At 52.5% G+C, this 11,897-nt stretch overlaps 2 pseudogenes; both read right to left on the bottom strand.

The window, feature by feature from the left end:
* Nucleotides 1-557: 557 nt before the first annotated feature.
* LOC142072393 (perforin-1-like) lies at nt 558-2,402 on the bottom strand (annotated as a pseudogene).
* Nucleotides 2,403-2,823: 421 nt separating this feature from the next.
* Nucleotides 2,824-11,487, bottom strand: LOC142072392 (perforin-1-like; annotated as a pseudogene).
* Between the last annotated feature and the right edge of the window lie 410 nt (nt 11,488-11,897).

The following is an 11,897-nucleotide window of genomic DNA, read 5'->3' as shown; positions in this document are numbered from 1 at the left end:
CAGGAGGCGGGGCTGGGGAAGCAAAGGGTTCTGGGACTTGTAGTTTTCTGGAACCAGTGGGGGAGAAGGCGGAACTATGGGGCTGATGGCAGGGGGGGTGGGGTCTAGGGGTTGGAGGAGGGGCGGGGCCTGAGAGCCAGGACTCCTGGGTTCCATCCCCAGCTCCGGGAGGGGAGTGGGGTCTAGTGGTTAGAGCAGGGGGGGCTGGGAGCCAGGACTCCTGGGTTCCATCCCCAACTCTGGGAGGGGAGTGGGGTCTAGTGGTTAGAGCAGGGGGGGCTGGGAGCCAGGACTCCTGGGTTCCATCCCCAACTCTGGGAGGGGAGTGGGGTCTAGTGGTTAGAGCAGGGGGGCTGGGAGCCAGGACTCCTGGGTTTCATCCCAAACTCTGGGAGGGGAGTGGGGTCTAGTGGTTAGAGCCGGGGGGCTGGGAGCCAGGACTCCTGGGTTTCATCCCCAACTCTGGGAGGGGAGTGGGGTCTAGTAGTGGCTGGGGGGAGGGAGGAGGGCTGGAAGCCAGGACTCCTGGGTTCCTCTCCTTAGCCGTGCCGGGGGACCTAGTCGTGGCAGTTGCACCCCCAGGTTGGGCACACACCCCAGCACATGGTAATACTCCACCCCACTGCCTCGCCTGAGGTTGTGGCAGGTCTCCCAGATGCTGCCTCTGGCCACGAGCTCCAGGCGGCAGGCCCCCAAACAGTCATCGCTCTACACGCCCTGGTGGTCCCACACCTGCTCCTCTAGGACACTGTGCCCCGTCAGCCTCCCCTGCCCCAAATCCAGACCCTAGGCCACCAGGGCGGAGTTGTTACAGTCCTTGATGGAGCGCATCCGCAGTTCCCGGCCTTAGAAGGAGACCTTGATGTGGGGGTCGGTGGCGGACGTGGGGTCCCCTTACAGGCCACTGCCCCACAGCACCCTGCCTGCGTGGGCCGCACATGGAGTTGGTGGGGGGGGGTCCCCTAGCACTAGCATTTGCAGACGTCCCAGGAGATGGCATAGCCCCCCTCCAGGCAGCCACGGGGGCAACTCCTCCTCTTCCTCCGCTCAGCCACATACTCCTTCACCACCCACCTCAGTGCCTCCCACCTGGGGTCTTCCGGCCCCACCAAGGTATAGATGGGCAGTAGGGAGTAGGAGCCCCAGCCGGGCTGGCTTTGAGGCTCTCCATCCAGGCCGAGAAGACCCCGACATCCTACTTCGCTGTCAATGGCCATGAGCCCTCCAGTGCTGCCTGGCTCTCGTAGGGGGTGCCGTATGTGGCGAAGCAGGGCCCTGTACATGTCCAGGCTGCAGGTGGGTGGGAGGCGGCGCAGGGCCCGGGAGAAGTGGAGTATCAGCAGGGAGCTTGGGGGAGTCTCAACTTCCCTAGAGGGGAAAGAGAGAGGAGTTAGGAGCCATCCAGAGACCTCCGGCACCTTCCCACCCACACACAAACTGGGCCCCACCTTCCCCAGTGCCCACTCTGTGGCTTCCCTGGGGTCAGAGGGCTCCGTAGGGGGTGTTCAGCCCTCACAATCCGTGCTGAACCCACTGCCGCAGTGCAGTGCTAGGGGGCGCTGTGATCCAGAGAGAAGGGTAGGGGTCCAGGGGGGGTGCCATGCTGCAGGGAGCAGGGCAGGGGCCCAGCAAGGGATGCTGTGCTCTAGGGAGCAGGCCGGGGATAATGAAGGGGATTCTCACCTGATTGCTCCTGGGGGAATTCTGCACTACTGCGTGTGTGCATAATTAATGAGCCGTGCATATTTTTCATTTTTGCGCAGAAAAAAGCTTCTGCCAATGTGTTCCTGCAGTTCCGCCATTTGCCAGAGGGTGCTGTGGCGCAAGAACAGCAGCAGCTCCCAGCAAAAAATAACATCTGCAGTTCTGCCTTTTGCCCACCAGAGGGCACTATGGTGCTAGAACACAGCAGCAGCTCCTGGCCAGCTAGGAAAGAGAAAGATCCTGCCTTCTTCACAGCGCCTGTCAGGCCAGGTCAGGAGGCAGGGGCTATGGGGAAACAGACAGCGCAGGGTGCTGGGGGGTCAGACAGGGGTTCACAAGGGCTAGTGGGGGAGGACACACTGGGGCAGGGGCTGAATGGGAGTGGAGGCATAGGGCCACAGAAGGGAGGGAGGTGCAGGGCCACAGCGTGATGCGGGAGGGGGTGTAGAGCTACATAGGGACAGAGAGTGGCTGAGTGGGGGCACAGAGACACATGGGGAAGGGGGAGGGGGTACAGAGTCAATTAGGGATGGGGGAATGGGTGTCTGAGCGGGGGTGGAGGGACACATGTGGACAGGGGTAGATGTGTCTGACTGAATAGGAGAGGTTAGGGGTCAGCCAGGGTCTGTATGGGGGAAGCTCCCTAAGAATCCCTCCTCGCCCCTCAGCAAAACCTGTTCCATAGTTTTCCCACCCATATCCAACAACCCTCTAAGCTCACACCCAGGTTCCTTCCCAGCGATTGACTTCCCTCTCCCTCAGCTCCTCCGTTACCCCGACTCCCCCCAGCCTTTGCCCTGCTTCTGAGCGGTGCAGGAAATAGGGTTCTGTATTGTAGTTTAAATGAATTATCACTCAGAGTTCTGTATTAATGTGCCTAGTAAGGAATCTGTTTGTCAAAAAAACATTTCCTGACTCTTTTTTGTTGTCTGTATTGTTACAGACATACTTGCTGACAGGTATTTTGAAATAAATGGCCAAAACTAATTGCAACTAGTGTGATTATATTGTGTTATTTTGACAAATAAAATATGCAGAATTTGAAAACATGGTGTGCAGAATTTTAAATTTTTTGTTGCAGAATTTTAATTTTTTTAGTGCAGAATTCCCCCAAGAGTATCACCTGTAATACACGTAGGACACCTCATGCTGCTCGAACATGTATTTGTCCTGCTTCTCCTTCAGGTGCGCATAGCTAGGATTGGGACCACCCAGGGCTAAGCCATGGGGCTCACCTGGCACCTCCAGCTCCAATTTCCACTCATTTTTCATGTCTGACGCCATTACCCGGACCACAGCCGTGTCTGACTTTTCCACTGAGCTGCTGAGGTCCTGGTTGCCCCAGCTGTGGACCCTCCAATCCGCCACCGCCAGCGGCAATCTCTGCCATTACCTTCCCTGCAGTGGGTTCTGGCATAGGCTGCAGGTGCCGTTTGGGACGCACCCCAGACTGGTGTCCATCAGGTAGGCCCGCGTCCAGCCCAGCATGGTGGTCACATCAATGCTCTCCCCAACCTGGTTGTGCGCGGGCAAGGAGGCCACATGCTGTTCACACACCTCAGCCATGCCCATGTTGAAGTTGTGGGAGACTCCAGGGAGAAAGAAGAGGAGACGGATGAAGGCACTGGATCTGGATGTGGCTGGGAGGGGCCATCAGTCTCTGAGCCTCCCTAGAGAGAGAGAAACAGAGAGAGCCTTCATTAAAGACAATCCAGTGGCAGGCAGTTCCCCAGACACAACACATCCTAGCAGCATCCCAGCAGCCTCCATGCTGCTATGACCCTCCCTGGATCTGAGAGGAAGATGGGATCATAGAATCGTAGGACTGGAAGGGAACTTGAGAGGTCATCTAGTCCAGACCCCTGCACTCACGGCAGTTCTAAGTATTATCTAGTCCAGGCTGGGGAACCTTTTTTCTATAAGGGTCCATTGACCCACAGAAAAAAAATCAATCATGGGCCACACACAACCCCATGGAGGAACAGGGGGCGGGGGCATGGAGGCTCAGGGCTTTCCCTAGGGTTGCCTACTTTCTGATTGCACAAAACCAAACACCCCTGCCCCGCCCCTTCCCTGAGGCCACGCCTCCCACTCACTCCAGCCCCCCTCCCTCAGTGGCTCACTCTCCCCCACCCTCACTCACTTTCACTGGTCCGGGGCAGGGGGGTTGAAGTGTGGGAGGGGGTGAGGGCTCCAGCTGGGTTATGGGCTTTGGGGTGGGGCTGGGGATGAGGGGTTTGGGGTACAGGAGGGGGCTCAGGGCGGGTCAGGGTGTTGGGGTGTGGGAGAAGGTTCGGGGTGCAAGCTCCAGGGGGCAGTTAGTGTGCGGGAGGGGGTCTCAACCTGGGGCAGGGGGTTTGGGGTGTGGGCTCCGGCCCGGCAGCGCTTACCTCAGGCAGCTCCCAGTCGGCGGCTCAGTGGGGCTAAGGCAGGCTCCGTGCCGGCCCTGGCTCTGTGCTGCTCCTGAAAGCATCCGCCACGTCTGGCCCCTCGGGGGAGGTGCGCTGTCCCCGCAGCTCCCATTGGCCACCGTTCCCGGCAAATGGGAGCTGCGGAGCTGGCACTGGGAGCAGGGACAGCACGCAAAGCTTCCCTGATCGCCCCTGCGCCTAGGGCCCACAGGGACATGACCGTCACTTCCGGGAGCTGCGTGGAGCCGACCGGACTTTTAACAGCCTGCAACCCTAGCTTCCCCTGCAGCGGGGCGAGACGGCACTTGTGGCTACAGCCCCGCGGGAGGGCACCAAGGCTCGGAGCTTGCGGCCCGTGGCACGGAGACTTGCTGCAGGCCGGATGAAATGAAGCAGTGGACTGGATCTGGCCTGTGGGCCATAGGTTCCCCATCACTGATCTAGACCATCCCTGACAGGTGTTTGTCCAACCTACTCTTAAAAATCTCCAATGATGGAGATTCCACAGCCTCCCTGGGCAATTTATTCCTGTGGTTGACCACCCTGACAGTTAGGAAATTTTTCCTAATGTCCAAACTAAACCTTCCTTGCTGCAATTTAAGCCCATTGCTTCTTGTCCTATCCTCAGAGGTTGAGAAGAACAATTTTTCTCCCTCCTTCTTGTAACAACCTTTTATGTACTTGAAAACTGTTAACCTGTCCCCTCTCGGTCTTCGCTTTACCTGACGAAACAAACCTAATTTTCTTAATCTTCCTTCATAGGTCATGTTTTTTAGACCTTTAATCATATTTGTTGCTCTTCTCTGGACTTTCTGCCATTTGTCCACGTCCTTCCTGAAATGTGGTGCCCAGAACTGGACACAACACTCCAGTTGAGGCCATATCAGCGCAGAGTGGAGTAAAAGAATTACTTCTTTTGTCCTGCTGACAACACTCCTGCTAATACATCTCAGAGTGCTGTTCGCTTTTTTTTGCCACAGTGTCACACTGTTGATCCCCCAGATCCCTTCCTGCAGGGGAAACAGGGACCCTCAGAGCTGAGCTGAAAGACCCTGACTGTGAAACGAGACAAAGCTGGGGGCTGTATAAGAGAAGGAAAAGGGACACAAGATGAGATCCATCATGGAGGTGATGTTCTGCCCACAGGAGGGTCTCTTGAGAGGTGGGTACCAGCCCTCTGCACTGGTCAGGCACTGCATGGACTGGCCACTGCGGGCGGGATCCCTTATTAGACAGGAAAGGAGCTGGGTAATAAGGGCAGGCTCAGGACTGCAGTTTATGTTTGTCAGTAACCTGGTGTTTCCGACCCTTCTCCTGGCCTCTATTTTGAATCTCTGTCTCCAGCTCTGTAAAATAAACCTCCGTTTGGTTTTACTGTCCCCATGTCTACGTGCCGGATGTGAAGGAGAGTGGAACTGAGGTGATGCCCATAAACTGGGGGGTGCTGCGGGAGGCAGAGGCTTGGTGCACATTGCAGCTGTCCCGATAACAAGAGATGGGGCACCTGAGCACAGCAGAGAGGGGGGTGTAAACTGCTCTCCAGCAGGAGAAAATGCAGGGCTTGAGGATCCCAGAGCAGAGCATCAGTGCTACCAGCATTTGGCAGTTAAGGGCAGATTTCCCCCTTCTGGCCATGGGCACGGCTCTCCCACGCTGTGAGCAGTGATAGTAGTTCACCCCGGACACCTTAGGTAACCCCAAAATGTCACAGGAAGTTCACACCTCTCTGAGCGATGGGCTCAGTCTTTCTGCAGCTCAGGCAGCTCCGCTGTTAGTTACATTAGAGGCTGTTCACACCTCTTTGAGCTACAGATTCAGGCTCTCTGCAGACTCAGGCAGACATCACTGCTTTGATTACTCTAGAAGGAGAAGAAATAGGGGGACACTGGTCCAGCGACTAGCGAATGGGGGTGGGGGTGACAGGATCCCCAGGGTACAACCTGGAACTGTGGGACCACTGTGCCTCCTTAATTCTCCATCCTCGGCTGCATCTCACAAACCTAAGCCAGTGACAAGCAGCAAAACCCTCCAGGTGCTGGGATCACTCAGCCAACAAAACGTGGAGTCACACACCCAGCTAAGTTGCACGAATGCTCCCTGAGCCTCACAGACAGACACACCAGCAAATCACCTCAGGCTGCAGCCTTGCACCCCAGAAATACACCTTCTAACACTGCTCAAGACTCCCTTGGACAGCGCAAGTAATTAATAAGTTTGCCTCTCTGATAAAGGGTAGTGGACGTCCAACAGCCCTTGTGAACCTGAGCTGAGATTCTCTGAGCACTTCAACCAGAAACACACACTGTTTTAGGTAAAACGTAAAACAGATTTGTTAACTACAGAAAGGCAGATTTTAAGTGATTATACATAGCAGGCATAGAAATCAAAGTTGGTTACTGTAGCCAGACAGCCAGCCCCCCCCCCCCCACACACACCTCAGACCAGCATTGCTGGAAACACAGGAGGAAGCCGGAACAGGGCACTTAACATATATTCCAGCACAGCCTTTGAAGCTGTGAAAGCTCAGGTGTGCTGCTACAATGTGCCTCTGGGAACAGATACAAGGATTAAGCTCACAGCAGGCAGAGGCCCTGTGACAGACATGGCTCTTAGCCCCTACTAAACAGCGTGATGCACACACACCAATATCCTAGGTGGGAAAATATTTACCCTGATAAAAGAAATGTCCAGTAGTCGACACTTATTGTTTCTCTCCCTTGCAAGTGTAAACTACTCTTGCGAAAGCTGGCGTCACCCGGACAGACCAGCCTCAATTTGGCATAAGAAAGGAGAAAGAGAATAAAGGAGTACAGAGGTATAAGTAGGGGACCTACAGCACCATGATTTTTGAGTGCTTTTCACTATCTATCTGCGGGTCAGATAAGTGACAGCCTCCCAAGGCTTCTGCAGCTAAGAGGGTCCCTACGCCTTGTCCCTTATTCGTCTTTCCGCGGAATTGAGTGACCGATCCTGGCTTGGCACCGCTGGAATCGAGAGATGCAAGGAGGGTAAGAAGCACCCACACCTGATCTCCTATCTTTAGTGTACACATATTTTGAAATAGAGCTATATACTTCGTTTTCTTTCTTTGGGGTTGTGGCTTCAGTTTTGTAACTTGTTTGTGTGTGTAACATCTCTACATTTAAATAAGTAGGCACTAGCAATTTCGTAACCGCATGATTAGAATCTAGCTTAATAAATTTTGGTAACCATTTGTGCATAAGCCTGACTTGTTTTCTCTGGTTTACTGTAAAGCAGCCAACACAATTAAAGAACCTCAGCCGTTTTGGCTCTAAAGCCTGGCCATTAGGTGAGAGTACTAAGAGCCTAGCGTTGAGTTGTGCCGCCTCCACGGGGCAAACTCTTGGGGCACCTGTCAGTCAATCCTGGCTGCCCGCTGCGAAGGAGCTCTGAGCTCTAGCAGTTAAAGTCACGGGTGTGGAGAGGCTCTTAGTGCTGCCATTGGGGCACCTGTCAGTCAGTATTGACTGCCCGCTGCGAAGGAGCTCTGAGCTCTAGCAGTTAAAGTCACGGGTGGTTAGGACCTTGGGGCATCCGTCAGCCTAGCCCGGGCTGCCCGCCGCGAAGGGACAGTGTGTCCTAGCGGTTAAAGTCACGGATGGTATAAACGGGCATAGCTGGCACCTCACCAAACATCCTTGGCCATCGGCTAACAGTTACTTAAGAAATAAAAATGGAAATGCAGTCTAAATTCTAACTTTAATAGACTAAGCAAGATCTGAATCAAGCAGTGTCTCACCCTAACAGATGTTACAGGCACCTCATAGTTCCTCAATACGCAGACTGGACTCCCTTCCAGCCCGGGACCAATCTCCCTAGCTCAAAGTCTTTGCCTTCCAGACGATCTTCTGGGCGTTGAGATCATAGAATCATGGGACTGAAAGGGACCTCGAGAGGTCATCAAGTCCAGTCCCCTGCACTCATGGCAGGACCAAGCACCATCTAGACCATCCCTGACAGGACAATTTATTCCAGTGTTTAACCACCCTGACAGTTAGGAAGTTTTTCCTAATGTCCAACCTAAACCTCCCTTGCTGCAATTTAAGCCCATTGCGTCTTGCCCTATCATCAGAGGTTAAGGAGAATAATTTTTCTCCCTCCTCCTTGTAACAACCTTTTAGGTACTTGAAAACTGTTATTGTGTCCCCTCTCAGTCTTCTCTTCTCCAGACTAAACAAACCCAGTTCTTTCAATCTTCCCTCATAGCTCATGTTTTCTAGACCTTTAATCATTTTTGTTGCTCTTCTCTGGACTCTCTCCAATTTGTCCACATCTTTCCTGAAATGTGGCGCCCCGAACTGGACACAATACTCCACTTGAGGCCTAATCACAGCGGAGTAGAGTGGAAGAATTACTTCTCGTGTCTTGCTTACAACACTTCTGCTAATACAGCCCAGAAGGCTGTTTGCTTTTTTTGCAACAGTGTTACACTGTTGACTCATATTTAGCTTGTGGTCCACTATGACCCCCAGATCCCTTTCCGCAGTACTCCTTCCTAGGCAGTCATTTCCCATTTTGTATGTGTGCAGCTGATTGTTCCTTCCTAAGTGGAGTACTTCACATTTGTTCTTATTGAATTCCATCCTATTGACTTCAGACCATTTCTCCAGTTTGTCCAGATCATTGGGAATTCTCATCCTATCCGCCAGAGCACTTGCAACCCCTCCCAGCTTGGTATCATCCGCAAACTTTATATGTGAACTCTCTATGCCATGATCTAAATTGTTGATGAAGATATTGGAAAAAACCAGACCCAGAACTGATCCCTGCAGGACCCCACTCGTTATGTCCTTCCAGCTTGACCGTAAACCTCTGATAACTACTCTCTGGGAACAATTTTCCAACCAGTTCTGCACCCACCTTATAGTAGCTCCATCTAGGTTGCATTTCCCTCGTTTGTTAATGAGAAGGTCATGTGACACTGTATCAAAAGTCCTACTAAAGATGTGGGAGTGGGGGAGTGATGATGTCACTGTCCCTCTTCCAGTTGCTAGAAAGATCCTTGCTCTGTCATGGGGGTCAGGCAGTCCCATTGGTCAGGCAGTTCCCCATTGACTACGTGCCCTCTCCAAGGAGTCTCTCAGAGAGTGGATTCTTCCTGATGGGCCATCAATGCCTTTCTGGTCCTCCTATGTTGCAACTGTAAGGTCGACTGTGGATATCTCCCAACCTCACAATATAGTTCAGAAACAAACAGAGCAAAACTTCATAACTCCCTGTCATAAATATAAAGGGAAGGGTAAACATCTTTAAAATCCCTCCAGGACAGAGGAAAAACCCTTTCACCTGTAAAGGGTTAAGAAGCTAGGATAACCTGGCTGGCACCTGACCAAAATGACCAATGAGGAGACAAGATACTTTCAAAGCTGGAGGGGGGGAAAACAAAGGGTCTGGGTCTGTCTGTGTGATGCTTTTGCCGGGGACAGAACAGGAATGGAGTCTTAGAATTTAGTAAGTAATCTAGCTAGATATGCGTTAGATTATGATTTCTTTAAATGGCTGAGAAAATAAGCTGTGCTGAATGGAATGGATATTCCTGTTTTTATGTCTTTTTGTAACTTAAGGTTTTGCCTAGATTCTCTATGTTTTGAATATAATTACCCTGTAAGGTATTTACCATCCTGATTTTACAGGGGTGATTCTTGTTACTTTTTTTTCTTTTAAAATTCTTCTTGTAAGAAACTGAATGCTTTTTTCATTGTTCTTAAGATTCAAGGGTTTGGGTCTGTGGTCACCTATGCAAATTGGTGAGGATTTTTACCAAACCTTCCCCAGGAAGGGGCGTGCAAGGTTTTGGTGAGGATTTTGGAGGGAAAGACGTTTCCAAACGGGCTCTTTCCTAATAATAAACCCAGTTAGACGTTTGGTGGTGGCAGCGAAAGTCCAAGGGCAAAAGGTAAAATAATTGTACGTTGGGGAAGTTTTAACCTAAACTGGTGAAAGTAAGCTTAGGAGGTTTTCATGCAGGTCCCCACATCTGTACCCTAGAGTTCAGAGTGGGGAAGGAACCTTGACACTCCCCATGCAATGAGAGTACATCCAACCCAACAGGATGTTAGCATTCAACAGATCAAGACTTTTTAAATGATGCCTCACAAGGAATGCATAATACAAAACATCTCATAATCCTATCACAGTGGTGAATATGGGGGTTCAAGGGTGCTACTGTGAGGTCCAGTGTCACAGGCTGTCCTACCCAAAGGCAGTAAAGGCCCGAAGAAAGAGATGCTCACAGAGCCCTCTACAGATGTGAGGTTCAGAACAGTCCTTGGTGACAGCAAGGTCCCCACTGAGAAAACATCAGTGTCACTCTGCAGTTTACCCACCTGTCCCATCCCAGCCTCAGCTGCAACTCAGTGCCTTCTGGGTGGCTGTGTCTGCTCTCCAGGCATGCAGCCAGCATGAAATCTGCTAAATCACTTGTTTCCCAGAAAGAGCCGTTCCCTTGTTTCTTTCAGTTTCCACCTGAGTCAGAGAGGAACCGAACCCAGTGCAAAGTGCTGCTTTGTCTGCGGGTCGGTAACACACCTTTTTCCCTAGCAGAGATGAGGCCAGAGGTTAAAGGAGAAGAAACAGGAATCTCCTGGCTATGGTCTGTTGTTAATATTTCCTGGTAGGGACTCCAAGATGCAAAGGCTGCTCATGTCCACAGTCAATCTCTGGGGTTGTTATTCCTACACAAAGGAATTTCTTAACTGAATTAAGTGTCAAATGTCACAGCCAGGAATGGGCAGGTCCTGATCTCTGATTAGCCCAAAGGTGTGAACTGCAAATGGCAACAATTCATAAACAGCTGAGATCCTGTTGGAGCTGTCACATCCTGGAGGGGAAAGGCCTCATGTCCCATTCCCTAGGCCCATCCCCGCAACCTGCCAGTCATTATTCAGGTGACAATCCCAAACTCTCAAGAGTTAAGGATAGAACCCAGGAGTCCTGGCTCCCAGCCCCCCACTGCTCCAAAAGGCATGATCTAGGATGTGGGGGGTGGGGGGTGTATTTTCCCAAGGACAGAAAGTTTCTGAGGTTCAAGAGTAGGTTTGTGGGAACAATGGGAGAAGCAATGGTGAAAAGCAGGAAGACTTGAACAGATCTTGTCATCCAGATGCAGGGCTGGGAGCCAGGACTCCTGGTTCTATCTCTGGTTCTGCCACTGATGCCTCATGTGATTGAACAAGTCACTGCCTCTCTCTGGGCCTCAGTTTCCCCATGTACAAAATGGGGATGATAAAACTTTGGCACAGGGATTGTCTCTCAGGATAGAATCATAGAACCATAGGCCTGGAAGGGACCTCGAGAGGTCATCAAGTCCAGTCCCCTGCACTCACGGCAGGACCAGCACCATGTAGACCATCCCTGATGGCACAATTGTGGTGCTTATCTCCCCTACCACTGAGCCCCCTGCCCCACCCCAGCCCCACTCCCAGTCAACGGCCCTGAAGCAGAGCCCAGCCCAGTGCTGAAGACAGGGGGAGCCCTGGCAATATGTGGGGTGGTCTCTTCACCCCATGGGCTCCCCTCTTGAGTTTCCCAGGCTGACTGACGCACCCCCCCCTTTGCAGAGTCCCTCCAGAGTTGGTCTCTGTTCCCACTTTTTCTCACCCTCTTAACACACTCCGACTCTCCCTCCCAGTCCCCTCTTTCTGCACCCTCCAGCCTGGGCCCACCCTCTGTGGCTCTCTGCGTCCCCCCCAGCCCCACTGCCCTTCCACATCCTGGCAGTGCCAATGCGAGAGCAGGGCTGCCCCGCCCCCCGCCATCCTC

The sequence above is a fragment of the Caretta caretta genome, chromosome 6 (assembly GCF_965140235.1).
Source record: "Caretta caretta isolate rCarCar2 chromosome 6, rCarCar1.hap1, whole genome shotgun sequence".
NCBI lineage: Eukaryota > Metazoa > Chordata > Testudines > Cheloniidae > Caretta > Caretta caretta.
This window is presented reverse-complemented; position numbering and strand designations above follow the sequence as displayed.